We start from the raw sequence: 14,338 nt of genomic DNA on the forward strand, positions 1-14,338 counted from the left end.
TTAAAAGCCATAACCTACTTTTATTTTAAGTACATCGGTATTACTTAAAATATTAATTATTATAATGTTAAGATATTAGCACGCCTGTGTGATATGGACACAGTATGTCTGTGTGCAACTGTCAGATCCCACAGAGCTGGGGTTAGAGACACAACTATCTACATGGTAAGTAGCCACACCCTTGTAGGTGCTGGGAATTGAACCCGGGGCCTACAAGGAAGAACAGCCTGTGTTCTTAACCGCTGGGCCATTTCCGAGTCATCTCTCCAGCTGCCCAGAAGACCTCATTTAATGCAGAACAGTATCTAGGCAATTTTCCTCTTGCAATAAGGGTTGGGAGGAGCTAGGGAGAAGGCTCGTTGACTTTTTTTTTTTAAGATTTATTTATTTATTATATATAAGTACACTGTAGCTGTCTTCAAACACACCAGAAGAGGGCACCAGATCCCATTACAGATGGTTGTGAGCCACCATGTGGTTGCTGGGATTTGAACTCAGGACCTCTGGAAGAGCAGTCAGTGCTCTTAACCACTGAGCCATCTCTCCAGCCTGATTAATTCATTTTAAAGAGGTGAATTTGTTTACTCTATCTTGGTACCGTCTTGGTCAAGCAGGGACCTGCTTGTGTTGTGGGTAGTGAAACAAAGGCCGCAAGATAAGCTAATGTGGTCAATGTGTGTGCAACGAAGTCTTATCCACATACTGGTCTTCTGTTGCCAACTTATTTATTCCCTCTCTCCCTCTCTGTCTGCCTCTCTCTCTCTCTGTCTGCCTCTCTCTCTCTCTGTCTGCCTCTCTCTCTCTCTCTCTCTCTCTTTCTCTCTCTCTCTCTCTCTCTCTCTCTCTCTCTCTCTCTCTCTCTCTCTCAGGGGCTCTGAGACTCCCAGAACAAGTTCCTATAGAGAACTCATGGAGGCTCCAGCCACTCCCATCCTTGGTGCCATCAACACAGGGGACGCTGAATGCTGAGAACGGGGACAACGCCCTCTGCAAGTGTAGACTCAGAGGGTGGGTCCTTGTTCCAGGGAAGTCGAGGCGCTGAGAAGTAAGTAGGGATGAGCTCGCCCTCTCAATGTTCCCATCACACACCTCAGCACCGAGAATCCACCCACTTGGGATTCTTTCCCTCCTACACTTTTCATATCCCTCCTTCCAAACTTACCCTGACTGAGAGCCTGCTGGGTTCTGTGCAGGGTGGGAAGAGCGGTAGGGATTGATGTACATGATCAGCAGGGGCTATAGCTGGTCTGTAATAAAGCCAGCCTGCAGTTCCATTAGCAGGCAAGTGAACTGGTCCCCAGCAAGTCAACCAACAGGCAAAGATGGTGTGCACGCGTAGTCACCACTCAAGAGTTAGCTCAGTACTCATGAGCAACTGTTAGGTCCCCAGTTCAATCCCAACCAGACCCACATGCATCACTTCACCCCACACATATCAAAGATGAAATGTCAAGCAATGGAGGGGTCATAGAATGAAATTTTTACTCTCTCTGCTCTGCAAATATATTAGGTGCCCATTAATAACTTTACTATAAGTAAAATAACCCAGGGAAACACCTCGCTTTGTTATCAGTGAAGAAAAGTTGGCCAGAATATAAGAGAAGGCCTCAAGAAGAGGAGGCTAGACCAGCTCTCTGCTCCACCCCCACACCATGGCCTCTTTGTCAGGGTCACCTCTCAACACCCGCCAGGGTTTCCTACTATTCCAGACTCTATCTTTTTCTCCCTGGTGTCCCCTCTTGGCACAGAGTTCTTGAGTGCAGTACTTAAGTCCGACAGGAGAAGGGTGTCTTAGAAGTCGTGGGCTTCCCTCTGAGACTTAGCCAGTGCTTTTGCAAAAGCTGCTCTGGTTAAACAAACCACTTCGTCCCTGTCTACCCCACCCCCAGCCCCCACCCCAGCTCCCACTCTCTCGGCTCAGTCATCAGTGCCTGTAGGAAGGCTTCCTGACTTCCAGGCTAGCCTCCCGCTGGCCCGCCTTCCCAGCGCCAACCACACACTTCCTTCTGCCGTTATTATTTTGCATTTATTTCCGTGATTGCCGGATGAGCGTCTTTCTCTATCCGTGCTGTCTCCCACCAGGATGGCAAGCCTGTCCTCTGTCGATGCTCCCTGTGCTATCTCTACCACCCGGCAGGCTCCTTGCCAGGGAACTCTTGACAAATACATGTTGATGTACAGATAGGTGAGTGGCAGATGAGCCTGCAGGGTGTAGCAGGCCCTGCAGGAGGGGGGTGATTACAACAGCCTTGCCTCTGAGGTAGAATAGGACTCTGAATCAGGGCAGGCTCTCTCTGTGTGGCTGCCTTGGTGTGATTTCAGGGTCACTAGAAAGGCTCTCCCCCACCTCCACTCCAGCCTGACAGAAGACAGGCCTTGTTGGCTAAAGCATCAGAGCTCTGGGCCTGAATCCCACGGTTTGGAGGGGCTGTGAGGCTTGGGTGCATTCACTTGTGCTAAGGCAGCCGGATAGAGGCTTTTCTCAGAGCAGATGATGGTGGGGGAAGGAGAAAGGAGGAGATGGAGTGGGGAGCTAGGATGGGGAAGAGACACAGAAAGGAAAGTCTCAGGGTCCAAGGCCAACCTTGAACTATAATGTTATTTTGTTTCTTGCACCCACCCCATTCCTAATGAATGTCAACAGCCGTTTGGGTAAATCTGATTCTGTAATGTTTTACATCTGGAAAACTTTCAACAAAGATGGCGTTCTGAAGCCTGGCTCGGAGGCCCCAGGATGACAACCTAATTACGTTCCTTTTAATAGCTCCTTCCCAAGTGCTCAGTCAGGGACATCTGCTGCGCTGCGACTGCACCTTCGGGGAGGAATATTTTTAACAGCACCATGCCACAAAGGGAAACTTCTGAAGGCCAGATGAAAATGGCCTCTGTGTTCCTGCCCAAGGCCCAGGTAGGGCCTGCTGTACCTTCGGCCCATCCCCCAACGGAGGCAGGCTCCTCTACATAGACAAGCAGGCACAGGGCTGTTAGAAAATGGTTGTTTTTCTCTTTTCAGTTTTCAGAAGTAAATTTAACATTCCGGGCAGCCTCACCCAGGTTTCTGCACAAGCAAGCCGGGTTTTTAAACTAACCTCCAAGGACAGAGGAAATCTTGAGCCCCCTCCTCCATCCCCTCATGTGTTCTCTGGAGCCCAGCCCCTCTAGGCCACATGATCTTACCTTGTAGCTGAGGGTGCCCACTCAGGCTCTTGTGTCAGAGCAGGAAAGAAATGTAAAATGTAGGAACTGAAGGACTTTAATAAATCTGCTTGCTAGGGAGGTCAAGGGCTGAAGGACTGAAGGAGGTGTGCCTTCATTTTGTCTGGATTTTATTTCTCAGACAGGAGGCCACTATGTAGCTGTGGCTGTCCTGTGTAGACGATCCTATGTAGACCAGGTTGTCATGGAACTCACAGAGCCCTGCCTGCCTCTGCCTCCCCAGGGCTAGGGTTAGAGGCATGTGTCACTGTGCAGTGCTCAGGACAAGGTCTTGCTATACATCACAAGCTGGTTTTGAACTAACAATCCTCCCTTCTGAGTGTTGGAGTTCCAGGGTGTTTGCCACCATGCCTAAGGGTAGAAGAATGTGTCTTGAGAAGCCTTGGGATCAGTAGTAACCGTGCAGGCAGCTGGAGAGACACGCCATTCCACATCTTCTCTTTCTTAGACCAGATGCTTGGGGGGGGGGGGCAGAGAGGGCGAGATGCCTGCTCAGAGACTTGGGTCTTAGCAGTGCTCACACTTGTTTCAGCCACATGGTTCACTAGTTATTCCAACGTACTGGCAGACCCTTGGCTGAACAGTGACCTGGTTCTGTAGGAAGCTAATTTTCTTGACATGAATACCTGAGGTGCACTGGGGAACACCTAAGTTGATGGTCCCTGGTCCCAGATGGCCACATGCCCTTCAGGAGGGAGCGCCTACAGGATGAGAGAGCCGAGTTGTATGGCCACTGAGACCTTCCACTCACCCACCCTCCCACCCACCCTCCCACTGATTACTTTAAAGATAGTTCTGCTGCTGCTGCTGCTCCTCTCTACCTCCTCCTCCCCCTCCCCCTCTCCCTCCTCCTTCTTCTCCCCCTCCTCCCCCTCCTCCCCCTCCCCTCCCCCTCCCCCTCCTTCTCCCCCTCCTCCCCCTCCCCTCCCCCTCCTCCTTCTTCTCCCCCTCCTCCCCCTCCCCTCCCCCTCCCCTCCCCCTCCTCCTTCTTCTCCCCCTCCTCCCCCTCCCCTCCCCCTCCCCTCTCCCTCCTCCTTCTTCTCCCGCTCCTCCCCCTCCCCTCCCCCTCCCCTCCCCCTCCCCCTCCTCCTTCTTCTCCCCCTCCTCCCCCTCCCCTCCCCCTCCCCTCCCCCTCCTCCTTCTTCTCCCCCTCCTCGCCCTCCTCTTCTTCCTCCCCCTCCCCCTCCTCTCCCTCCCCCCTCCTCCTCCCCCTTCCCCCCTCCTCCCCCTCCTCCTCCTCTCCTGAGGTTTTATTGTGTCCCACGGGCTGTAGAACTAAGAGTGAGATCTGCTTTATGAGTTGTTCTGCTTCCAGCCAAAAGACCTGCATCTGACTCAACACAGTTTGCTTCATTCGGTGCATGTTGCTACCTCCTGGGCGATACACGGTCACCGTAGTCATTACTAACACCCTCACCTTCAGCTCCCAAGGCTATACTGCACATTCGAATCCTGGAGCAGGTCTCTAACGGGCTCGCTTTGCCTCTGGCTTCCCATGCCCAGCTGTTGGGTCAGGTGGACCTTTGGGACCAAACTTGTTCATCTCGAAAGAGCCTATGGTGCCTCCCCAAGGGAGCCCTGAGCTCCCCCAGACAATTCTACCGCTGTACCTGGGTGGCATTTGGGAACTTCAGGTGCAGGCCGCAAGATGGCTACCCTGGTGACCGCTGCCACACTAGCTCTCCCTGGGTCCATACCGGACTCCAGTCTAAGCACCACCCAGCCATTATCTCACGTTATTTTTTTTTTAAGATTTTATTTTATTTTCTATTCACCTGTGTGTGTGTATGTGCATGTAAGTGCACACGCATGCAGAGTCACAGAGGATATCATAGCTCCTAGATCTGGCATTGTAGGACCTGTGGGTCACCCCATATGGGCGCTAGGAACTGAACTCCAGTCCTCTGTAAGAGCGGCGAGTGTCATTAACTGCTGAGCCATCTCTCCATGTTCCGTTGGCATTCTGCTGTTTGTTTATCAAACATGGGACACATATGTACCTAAGGACCTCTTTACCCTCCTGTCTCTACCTCCCAAGTGCCGGGATTATGGGCGCACACTTTATCAAGCAGTGGGGATTGAACCCACGACTTTATGCATGTTGGACAAGCACTTTACTGAACTTTACCTGTCTCCAGCCCAGGGCAGCTCCTAGTTCAGTTGGTTGGCTTTTGTACTTTTGACGCAACACTGGTCTCCTGAGGAACGCCTAAGCTGATGGTCCCTGGACCCATGCAACCCAGGCTGGCCCCAAAGTCATTATTTCGTTGAGGGTGACCTTGAACTGTGTTCCTCCTCCTTCCTTCCAGATGCTGGGACCTCGGACAACCTTGTGCCACCATGCAATCTCTGCTCGCTTCTATTTTACACATTTTAATTTTTTTAATCTTTAAAAATGTATACTTATTTGCTTTCTGCGTGCTTTCTGACACAGGGTTTTGCTGCATAGGCTGCCTTGTACTTCAGCCTTCCTGATTCTACCTCCTACGTGCTGAGACGGAGTATGACCCACAGTGCCCACTGACAGTGAAGTTCCTGAGCTCTCCTTAGCATACATATCCTTCGAAGACGATGCTGTAGTCACCATCTGCCCAGACTACAGCTCTGGGAGAACACACTGGAGACCATGCTGTCAGGCTGGTAGGTTTCACTCACTCAGGGTCTATAAATCTAGAGGTTTTCAGGTGAGGTGGGTGGGAACCTCCGGTGTCCATCCATCTGTCTTTGATTTGCCTCAGCACTGTGCCACACACTAAACTCCCTCAGAGGACATAGTTAGTCATGGCCCCTGCCTGAGGGAAAAGTTTCAGCCATTCCCAGTCTATTTCATTTGTTCCTTACAGCAAGCAGCCCACAAATGGAGACAGAATTGATTCCTGTTTCCATTTTAGAAGTAGGAACATGGAGGCTTACAGAAGCGCTCATAAAGGGGTGAGTGTTCAAAGACAGCCCAAATCTTGTACCTGGGACTGACCCATGGCTGTCTGGCCTCACTCAGAACCTTTCCCTGCCCTGGTATCATTCCACCACCTGCCCTCACAGTGTGTCTTCCCTTGGACTTCCATTCTTTTTATTCAAATATTATCTCGATCAGTATTTAATATAGCCCAGTTGCTATTCAACGCCTCAATACACATGGCTTCCCCTATACGGACCAGCTGAACTGTCTTCCAGTCTGCCAGTCTCCACCCACTTGGGGTCCTGCCGCAGACCCCAGGAGACAGACTGGGAAGGAAGCAGCCCTCCATCCTGGCCACTGGGGGAGCCTGCACCCCAGCCCCGCTGACACCCTGATCTCAGCTCTATCCTGGTTTTCCATGGGCATCACAGGCTTGTCTTCTGGTGTCTGGAATTTAACACCAACCTCGCTCATTGGTTCCCCTGAATGCCAGTGACCTGCCTCTGCCCCTCAGGGCCCCACTCAAGTTTCCCATATCCCTGATCAGCACGGTTCACTCAGCTGCCCACATCAGTGGACTCGCTGGCATGGAGCCTGCCCTCCCGGATACATACTGTCCCTCCAGCAGCTTAGGGTCTGTGACAACAATTAGCAAGTCCAGGCTAGGTGGCTTTGGGACGTTAATGAGGCCTCCTGCAGTCTCCATCTGGGCTGGGGTGGGATAAGGTCAGTAACAGTGACTCTGCACTGACTGCTGGATGAGGGGAGGAGGGAGGGCGTCAAGCAGAGAGGGCCTTCAGGATCTCCCTGTCCCTCCAATCAGAGAACCCATTGTAGAGATGTTAATGAACTAGACGACCTTTTGTTTTTATTAACATATTTTAATTACATATAATAATATATTCTGATCCCAAGTACCCCATGATCCTTTGCTTCCTTCCTATGCTCATGGATCCCCTTCCTCGCCCTAACTAGGCCACCTTCTACTCACCGGCCTCTGTGTGGCGTGTGTGTGTGTGTGTGTGTGTGTGTGTGTGTGTGTGTTCCTGTGTGTGCATGTGTGTGTATGTATGCATGTGTGTTCCTGTGTGCACGTGTGTGTATGTGTATGTGTGCTCATGTGTGTGTACATGTGTGTATGCATGCATGTGTGTGCATGCATGTGTGTTCATGTGTGTACATGCATGTGTGTACATGTGTGTGTGCCTGTGTGTCCAATGAGTTGCTCATTGGTGATACTTAATTAGAATTTAATTAGAGTTGTTTGCAGGAACATGGGCATCATACCAGCAGTTACCCCAATGAAGAAAATGTCGGGGCTGGGGATTTAGCTCAGTGGTAGAGCGCTTACCTAGGAAGCGCAAGGCCCTGGGTTCGGTCCCCAGCTCCGAAAAAAAGAACCAAAAAAAAAAAAAAAAAAGAAAATGTCTTCCTCCTCTTGCAGCCATTAATGGCTTCAAGATCCTCAGGGTGGGTGGGGGTGGGAACCCTGTGAGCCTCTCCTCTTATTCATTGTGTGTGTGTGTGTGTGTGTGTGTGTGTGTGTGTGTGTGTGTGTGTGTTGAGCATGTATTAGAGCTGAAAGTGCATGTCTCAGCACATGCTTAGAGCTCAGAGGACAACTGTTAGGAGTTGGTTCTCTCCTTCTGCTGTGTGTTCTGGGAACTCACATGAGGCCTACATGACAATCGGTTTTTACCGTCTGAGCCCGCTCATCTGCCCCTTGTTTATTTGTTTATATTACATTTTAATTTTGAGACCAGAGTCTTGCTGTGTAGCACAGGATGACTTTACACACACACACACACACACACACACACACCACCCTTCACGCTAATAATAAATAAAATAAAAATACTCTTTTTTAAAAAGATACCATGGAATACAGAGGCCAGAGAGCTGGGCTAAATGAGGGGTGGGTAGAAAAGGGTGGCTCCCAGCCAGAAGCCATGGACAGCCCACAGCTCACAGCACGCAGCAAAGCTGGCTTGGCTTTGACCCCTGATATCTTATCTGCAGGGTCGGAGTGAGTAGCTGGGGAGACAGAACAGAGCTCACCCTACACTCATGACTCCTCTTTCCTCCTCTTGAACTGCTCACGTCTTCTTCAGCTGCCCAAAGAGTCTGAAGCTAGGAAGGGGGACCCCACAAACCAGCAAGCAGCTCGGCGGAGAAACATCCCCACCCTAGGGACTGGGGACCCAATATGAAGCTGCTCTCAAATGTTTCCTATGTCTCCAGGGAATCGGGAGAGAATTCCCAAGCCAGAGGCCATGTGTGGATCAAAGAGCACAGAGATCCAGTCTTGAAGGCGATGCGTTCAGGCAGGAGTGGGTCTCAGTGGGATCTCCAACCCCCAAGCCCTACCATTATGTACACAGCCGTGTATACGGAAGTTTGTCTGCGTCCTATGCCCAGCATTCCTGTTCAGCCCATTCTCCTCCTGACCAGCATCATTTCTGAGTCCCGTCTCCCAGTTACCATCATTTCTCTTCTCTCCTGTCTGACATCTGATCCTAAGTAAACAAGACACTAATATAACAATGATAGACTCAAATTATTTCAAGTAATGTGTGCACCGAGACGGTGTACACTGAAACTGTGTATACAGGGATACTGAAATTGTGCAAACCGAGTGTTGTGCTTTGTAAAAAGATAAGGAAGGAAGGAATGTGTTTGGTGGATGTGTAATTAGGTGTGGGGGAGGGGTGCCTCTGCAGGCCCATGCTGAAGCATCCTTCTCCCTGAGGGACCAGACACACGAAGATATAGTATAGAATAGAGTTTATTCTATTCTAGAGTTGAGAAGATAGTAGAGACAGAGAAAGGCAGAGAGAGAGAGACAGAGAGAGAGAGAGACAGAGAGAGAGAGAGAGAGAGAGAGAGAGGTAGAGGTAGAGGCCAGCCATGAGCACATTGGAGAGAGAGGGGAAGGGAATGGGGAGAGAGGTGGGGGAGTGGGAGAGAGGACAGAGTGAGAGCAGGAAGGTAAGAGAGAATAGTGTGGGCAAGGAGACTGTGTCCACTGAGTGTACAGGGATGTGGATACCATGCAATAGAGATCGATATACTTCATTTTTAAAGTCTTATGTTTCATATTTGTTTTTATGTGTATAAGTGAGTGTTTTTATGTATGTATGTGTGTATGTATGTGCACCACATGCATGGCTAGTGCCCTCAGAGGCCGGAAGTGTGTGTCAGATCTGGAGTCATAGGTAGGTAGGAACCACTGTGCAGGCACTTGGAAACAGACTCCGGTCCTCTGCAGGGCAGCGAGCATTTCTAACGGCTGAGCCAGAACGACCACAGCCCCTCTGTTCGTTTGTTTGTTTGTTTGCTTGTTTGTTTTGAAACAGGATTTCAGAATGCCCAGGCTGGTTTTGAAGTGACTCTGTAGCTGGGACCAGCTTACTCTTCCTGTCTCTCCTTTCCAGGTGCTGGGTGACCAGTGGCATGTGACCAGTGGCATGTGACATGTGACATGTGGCATGTGCCATGTGGCATGTGCCGCCACAATCAGCTTGCTATACTTAAGTCTTACAACAGCCATGGCTGGTCAACACCCATGCTTCGAAGTAACTCTGTCCTCCAAAGCAAAAGCACTGGAGGTGAAGCCCAGGGGAAATAAAGCACTTAACCTGGCTGGGTATTAATCAGTGAGGCCCTGGGTTCAGTCCACAAAGAGAAGGGGAGGGGAGGGGAAGGGAAGGGGGAAGGGAGGGGAGGGAGAGGGAGAAGGGGAGGGAAAGGAGAGGGGGAGGGGAGGAAGAAGGAGAGGGGGAGGGGAAGGGAGAAGGAGAAGGGGAAGGAAAGGACAGGGGGAGGGGGAGTGGAAGGGTATGGGGGAGGGAGAGAGAGAGAATGCTCTGGAAAAGAGGCTCACTTCAAAACATAGCCGGCTGGTGGCAGAGCTGGAATTTAAATCCAGGCCGTTTATCTGCTGCATACATTCCTTTTTGTTACTTGGTTTTATTTCCTTTAAATATTTTATTTGTATTTATGCGCATGTGTGTGCTGGAAGCTGGGCACAGGTTCTCTGGTGGTCATCTTTGCAGTCCTATGGTTTGCTTGAGTCAGGGTCCCATGTAGTTAGGGCTGGACTCTAGGTCTCACATCCTCAATGACGCTCAAGCTGAGTTTCTGCCGCCATCTGCCCCATTGGCTTCTGGGAAATGTGAGAATACACAGGGGTGTCCAGGACACGCTTGCAGATCAAAGGCCTTCCCAGCTACCTATCTGGAACTGTCTCCCCATGGTTTGGAAACCAGCCAGTACCACCTGGTCTTGAGACAGGCTGTGTTACTCCACCAGCTCCTGAAAGGCCTGGGGTCCCAGCTTACAGTGAACTAAACACTGTCTTAGCCCCTCTGGACAAGTGAATTCTCCAGAGGATCTGGTTGTGGGGAGGAAAATGAGAAACGATAGTTCTGACCTAGGGCAGGATGGAGTTTCATAGGCAGTTATAAATACAGAATTCCCATAAAGTAACTTTCAGGAGGTAGGGCCTATTCATCCTGCATTAAACTGTGTGTCTCTTGGCCTCAACTTGACATTTGAGCCCAGGCTTCGGGAGATTCAGACACTGCTGAGAGGACCAGAGGTCTAGCACAGGGCAAGAAGGAATGCCATCTCACAGGGCAAGGGTTTAACACCTGTCCCTTTCACATGACGCTGGGCCTTGCCACAGTCTTGGGGAGGGTCCTGTCAAAAGTTGGGCTTGGGGGGCTGGAGAGATGGCTCAGTGGTTAAGAGCACTGACTGCTCTTCCAGAGGTCCTGAGTTCAATTCCCAGCAACCACATGGTGGCTCACAACCATCTGTAATGGGATCCGATGCCCTCTTCTGCTGTGTATGAAGACAGCTACAGTGTACTTATATATAATAAATAAATAAATCTTTAAAAAAAAAGTTGGGCTTGGTAGCTATAATGGACCATAAACTGTTATAGAGCCTGCAAGAGCTTTGGATCAAAAACTTGACATGAAAAAATTGTTTTCTTGGAGTCTTGCACGAGACTTAGATCCTAGTATCCTAGTAGGATCAGATGGAGAACTTTCCAGAACCTTTACCCAGTCCAATTTAAATGAACAAAGACTGACTCAGCCTCTCCTGAGTGGTGGCACTGTTTCTGGAGACACCTCACTGTCCTCTGACCTTCTACCCATGCTGATAGCTGCCACGTTTCCTCAGAGGCTTGCAGGAAGACAGCCTTGACTCAGATTCCTCAGTGCTTCCGAATCTCATGAGAGTCACCATTCGCAAACCTCCATCTCTGAATCATAAGCTCTCAGCTTCCTAACGCTGGCTGTGAGAATTAAGTAAAACTGAATGTGAGTTTGAACCAGGGTCCATGGTCCAGGCCAGACTTTGCCCATGGTGACAATCAAACCAACAAGCCAACAAAACCTAAAGCCTCTTCTTTCCCCATCGAAATATTCTTTTCCTGGTACTTCCCAGAATCCCCTACCTCTCAAAGGTCAAAGCCTCGTCTTCTATAATTGGTATTCAAGGCCTTCCATGTAGAGGGCCTTGACAAGGCATGTAGAGGGCATGTGACAAGGGTTCAGTAGGCACCTATGGCTGCCATGTTGGGCAGCACAGAGCATTCTGTCTCCGGTGCAACAAGAAGCCTTCTGGCAGCCCACCACGGGAACAGCATGCCCAGAGCCTTTCTTATCAGACTTCACCGAGGGTGTGTGTAGGGAGGGGAAGGATGCCACGCCAAGCACAGGCAGTTCAGAATGCAGGAGTGGGCACTAAAGGCCAGGAAAGGAGTAAACAGAACTCAGAGGCCCAGCCTCAGCGCCCAAGGGTAGCCACCAACATCCTGCCCACAATACAGCACAACCTCTAAGTGACTCTTTCTCCCCTTCCCTAGTTTGTGCCCTCTCTCCCACCGGCTGGATGGAGTGCACTGTGCGAGCAGGCCTGGGACTTTGCGTGCCTCCCTAATTACTACACGAGGCCTTTCTGCCATCCCTAGTTTTCCTAACTTCTCCAAGTGTCGGGGTGAGTAAATAACACCATGTTCCTGCCCGGGCACATCAGGAGAGTCTAATAAAGAGACATTTCCCCCATTTTGGAATTAACCTTGTGCATGACAATGATCTGTGTCTGATAGAGAATAAAGAATTTTTATAAAAGAAAAACCCAATAAGATGTTAGTAGATTTTTCCTTTAGAAAGGGTGTTACATTGGGAGGACATTTTTCTGACCTTCCAGACAGCTTGGGAGAATGGGAGAAACGTTTAGCGTAAATTGATATATTGTTTTTTTTTTTTAAACTTATTAATTTTGAAACAGGGACTCAATGGCTCAGGCTGTCTTTGAAGTTGCTATGTAACTGTAAACTAGGGAGGATGGCCTTTAATTTGCCGTTTCCTTCCGAGTCACAGGGAGTGCCATCATACCCAGTGAACCCACAATTCGATACCAGAGAAGCCCTCTACCCACTGAGTTATATCGCCGGCCCAAAGTTAATTGTAAAAGTTCATTAGAGCCTTTTCATACATATATGTCATCACACACGAGTCTAATTTATTCCTTCTTAGTCCTCTGTGCATCATGAAGTAGTAAGTCTCGGAGCCCAGCTGAGGTAAAACGAGGATCCATGGTTCTCTCCTTACATGCCGATACACTTCACAACAACGACAACAAAAACTAAGGGGAAAAAAGCCCACTTTCCCACTGGGATACCCAAGTGGACCCCCGGGCCTCGAGCTTCTAGGGAGATCCCTTTCTGTAATATGAGGTGCGCTGCTCTTGATGAGGGGGGCAGTGAATGTGGGGAGTGTCTGGATGACCGACCGTTCAGCCTGATTCCATCCTGGAGTCTGCTTTACAGGGAATGTGAGCCTCTGGCGCCTCGGGTACTGCTGCCTATTTCTGATGAAGGGATCTGGGACTTGGGCCTTGGGGTTCAGGTGTCCTGGCCCCCTTTCCCAGTCACTTCTTGGTCTCCACTCCCTTTGGACTGGCCTGGGCCGAGAGCCACCCAGTCCCTCCTGGGTGCTCAGCTTCACAGCCTCTCAGCCTGCTTCTTCCTTTCTCTCTGCTAGGGCTTACCCCACTCACGACACCCACCGCCCTCCTCAGCCTGGCTGGCCCTCACTTTGCTGCCTTTGCAGGACACCTCCGTCTTCCGGGGCTTTTCTCGCTCCGCCCCCTGCCCCAGCCACAAAAGGTGCTCTAAGAGCTTGGATATCGCTGAAGAAACCCACTCTTTTCGGGTGCTTTGAGCTTAACGTTCTGCAGTAGTTCTCTCAGGTTCGGTTTGCTCTCTCTGGCTATCATGCCAATCCCAGGGCGCCTGACCTCAACCTCCTCATTTATGTTCACAGTATGATCATAAGGTTAGATAAACACTGACGGGAAAGGAATACACGGAACAGACGAATGAATAAGTGAATGGATGAATAAATGAATGGGTCTGAGGGGCAGTGAGCACCAGTTTTTCTTATTTGCATTCCTCTACCCTAACCAGGGATTCTGCGCTAACTTGGCTCAGAGGATGGATTCCCATTCAATTCAGGTAGGCTTGTGATCCAGACAGCAGGCAGCCAGTAACCCTGGCGTTCCTGCCTTCTGCCCGGGTGCCTGCCAGGTTGGGGGGCAGGGCAATAGTGGGAACCTGAACGACTGCAGGCTGTGGAAGGGCAGTGAGGATGTTCTCTCAGGCTGGGGGGTGGGGTGGGATAGCGAAAGAGGACCGGAAGAGAAACGGGGAGGGAGGCAGAGGGAGTGGGGAAGCCCAGGAAAGAGCGTGAGAGTGAAGGAGAAGAGGTCTCAAGAGATGCTTGCTTTGTACAGCTCCAAGCTTCTGACGTGGCTGGGCCGATATCCCCGACACTAATTGATTCAATTAATAATACTGCTCTATAAAATTTCAGCGGCCAAGAGCAAGCACAAGGAACGATGACATAACGCATTAATAATGCAGGCCGGGAGATGGGGTTGGGGAGCTCCATTAAGGAACGCTGCAGTGGCAGTGTGCATGGCTGAGAGGCCTGCAGCAGGGCAGCGTTTGCCCTTGGCTTGTGCAGACCACGGAACCGCGGAGCGTTGGGCCAATGGATAGAGAAGCTGGGGAAGGGGCTTACCTTCTCTAGAAAGCGCGGGTCCCATTTGGTAGGAACAACTGATGCGCTTTCCTCTGTAAACACTGCGCACCGCTCTGTGCCTTACCCCTCTCAGGGAGCCCCTATCGGATTAGCGGCCCCTCCC

General features: G+C 50.5%; 2 long non-coding RNA genes across 4 annotated transcripts in view; one reads left to right on the forward strand and one right to left on the reverse strand.

The window, feature by feature from the left end:
• Window positions 1–14,329, reverse strand: part of LOC120103462 (uncharacterized) — a 31,394-nt gene extending 17,065 nt beyond the window's left edge. For both annotated transcript variants that reach the window (XR_005505640.2, XR_010052445.1), the window contains exon 1: window positions 14,215–14,329. This is a non-coding gene — a long non-coding RNA (uncharacterized LOC120103462). The remainder of the gene's footprint in view (window positions 1–14,214) is intronic.
• On the forward strand, window positions 1,929–9,797 carry LOC120103464 (uncharacterized). Of its 2 annotated transcripts, none has more exons than XR_010052447.1 (3): window positions 1,929–2,185; window positions 5,651–5,856; window positions 9,550–9,797. It is a non-coding gene; the product is annotated as an uncharacterized LOC120103464 (long non-coding RNA). The 2 variants fall into 2 exon arrangements; XR_005505643.2 differs by lacking the exon at window positions 9,550–9,797 and adding an exon at window positions 8,357–9,232 and having other exon boundaries at window positions 1,931–2,185.
• Window positions 14,330–14,338: the final 9 nt, after the last annotated feature.

The sequence above is a fragment of the Rattus norvegicus genome, chromosome 6 (assembly GCF_036323735.1).
Source record: "Rattus norvegicus strain BN/NHsdMcwi chromosome 6, GRCr8, whole genome shotgun sequence".
Lineage (NCBI taxonomy): Eukaryota > Metazoa > Chordata > Mammalia > Rodentia > Muridae > Rattus > Rattus norvegicus.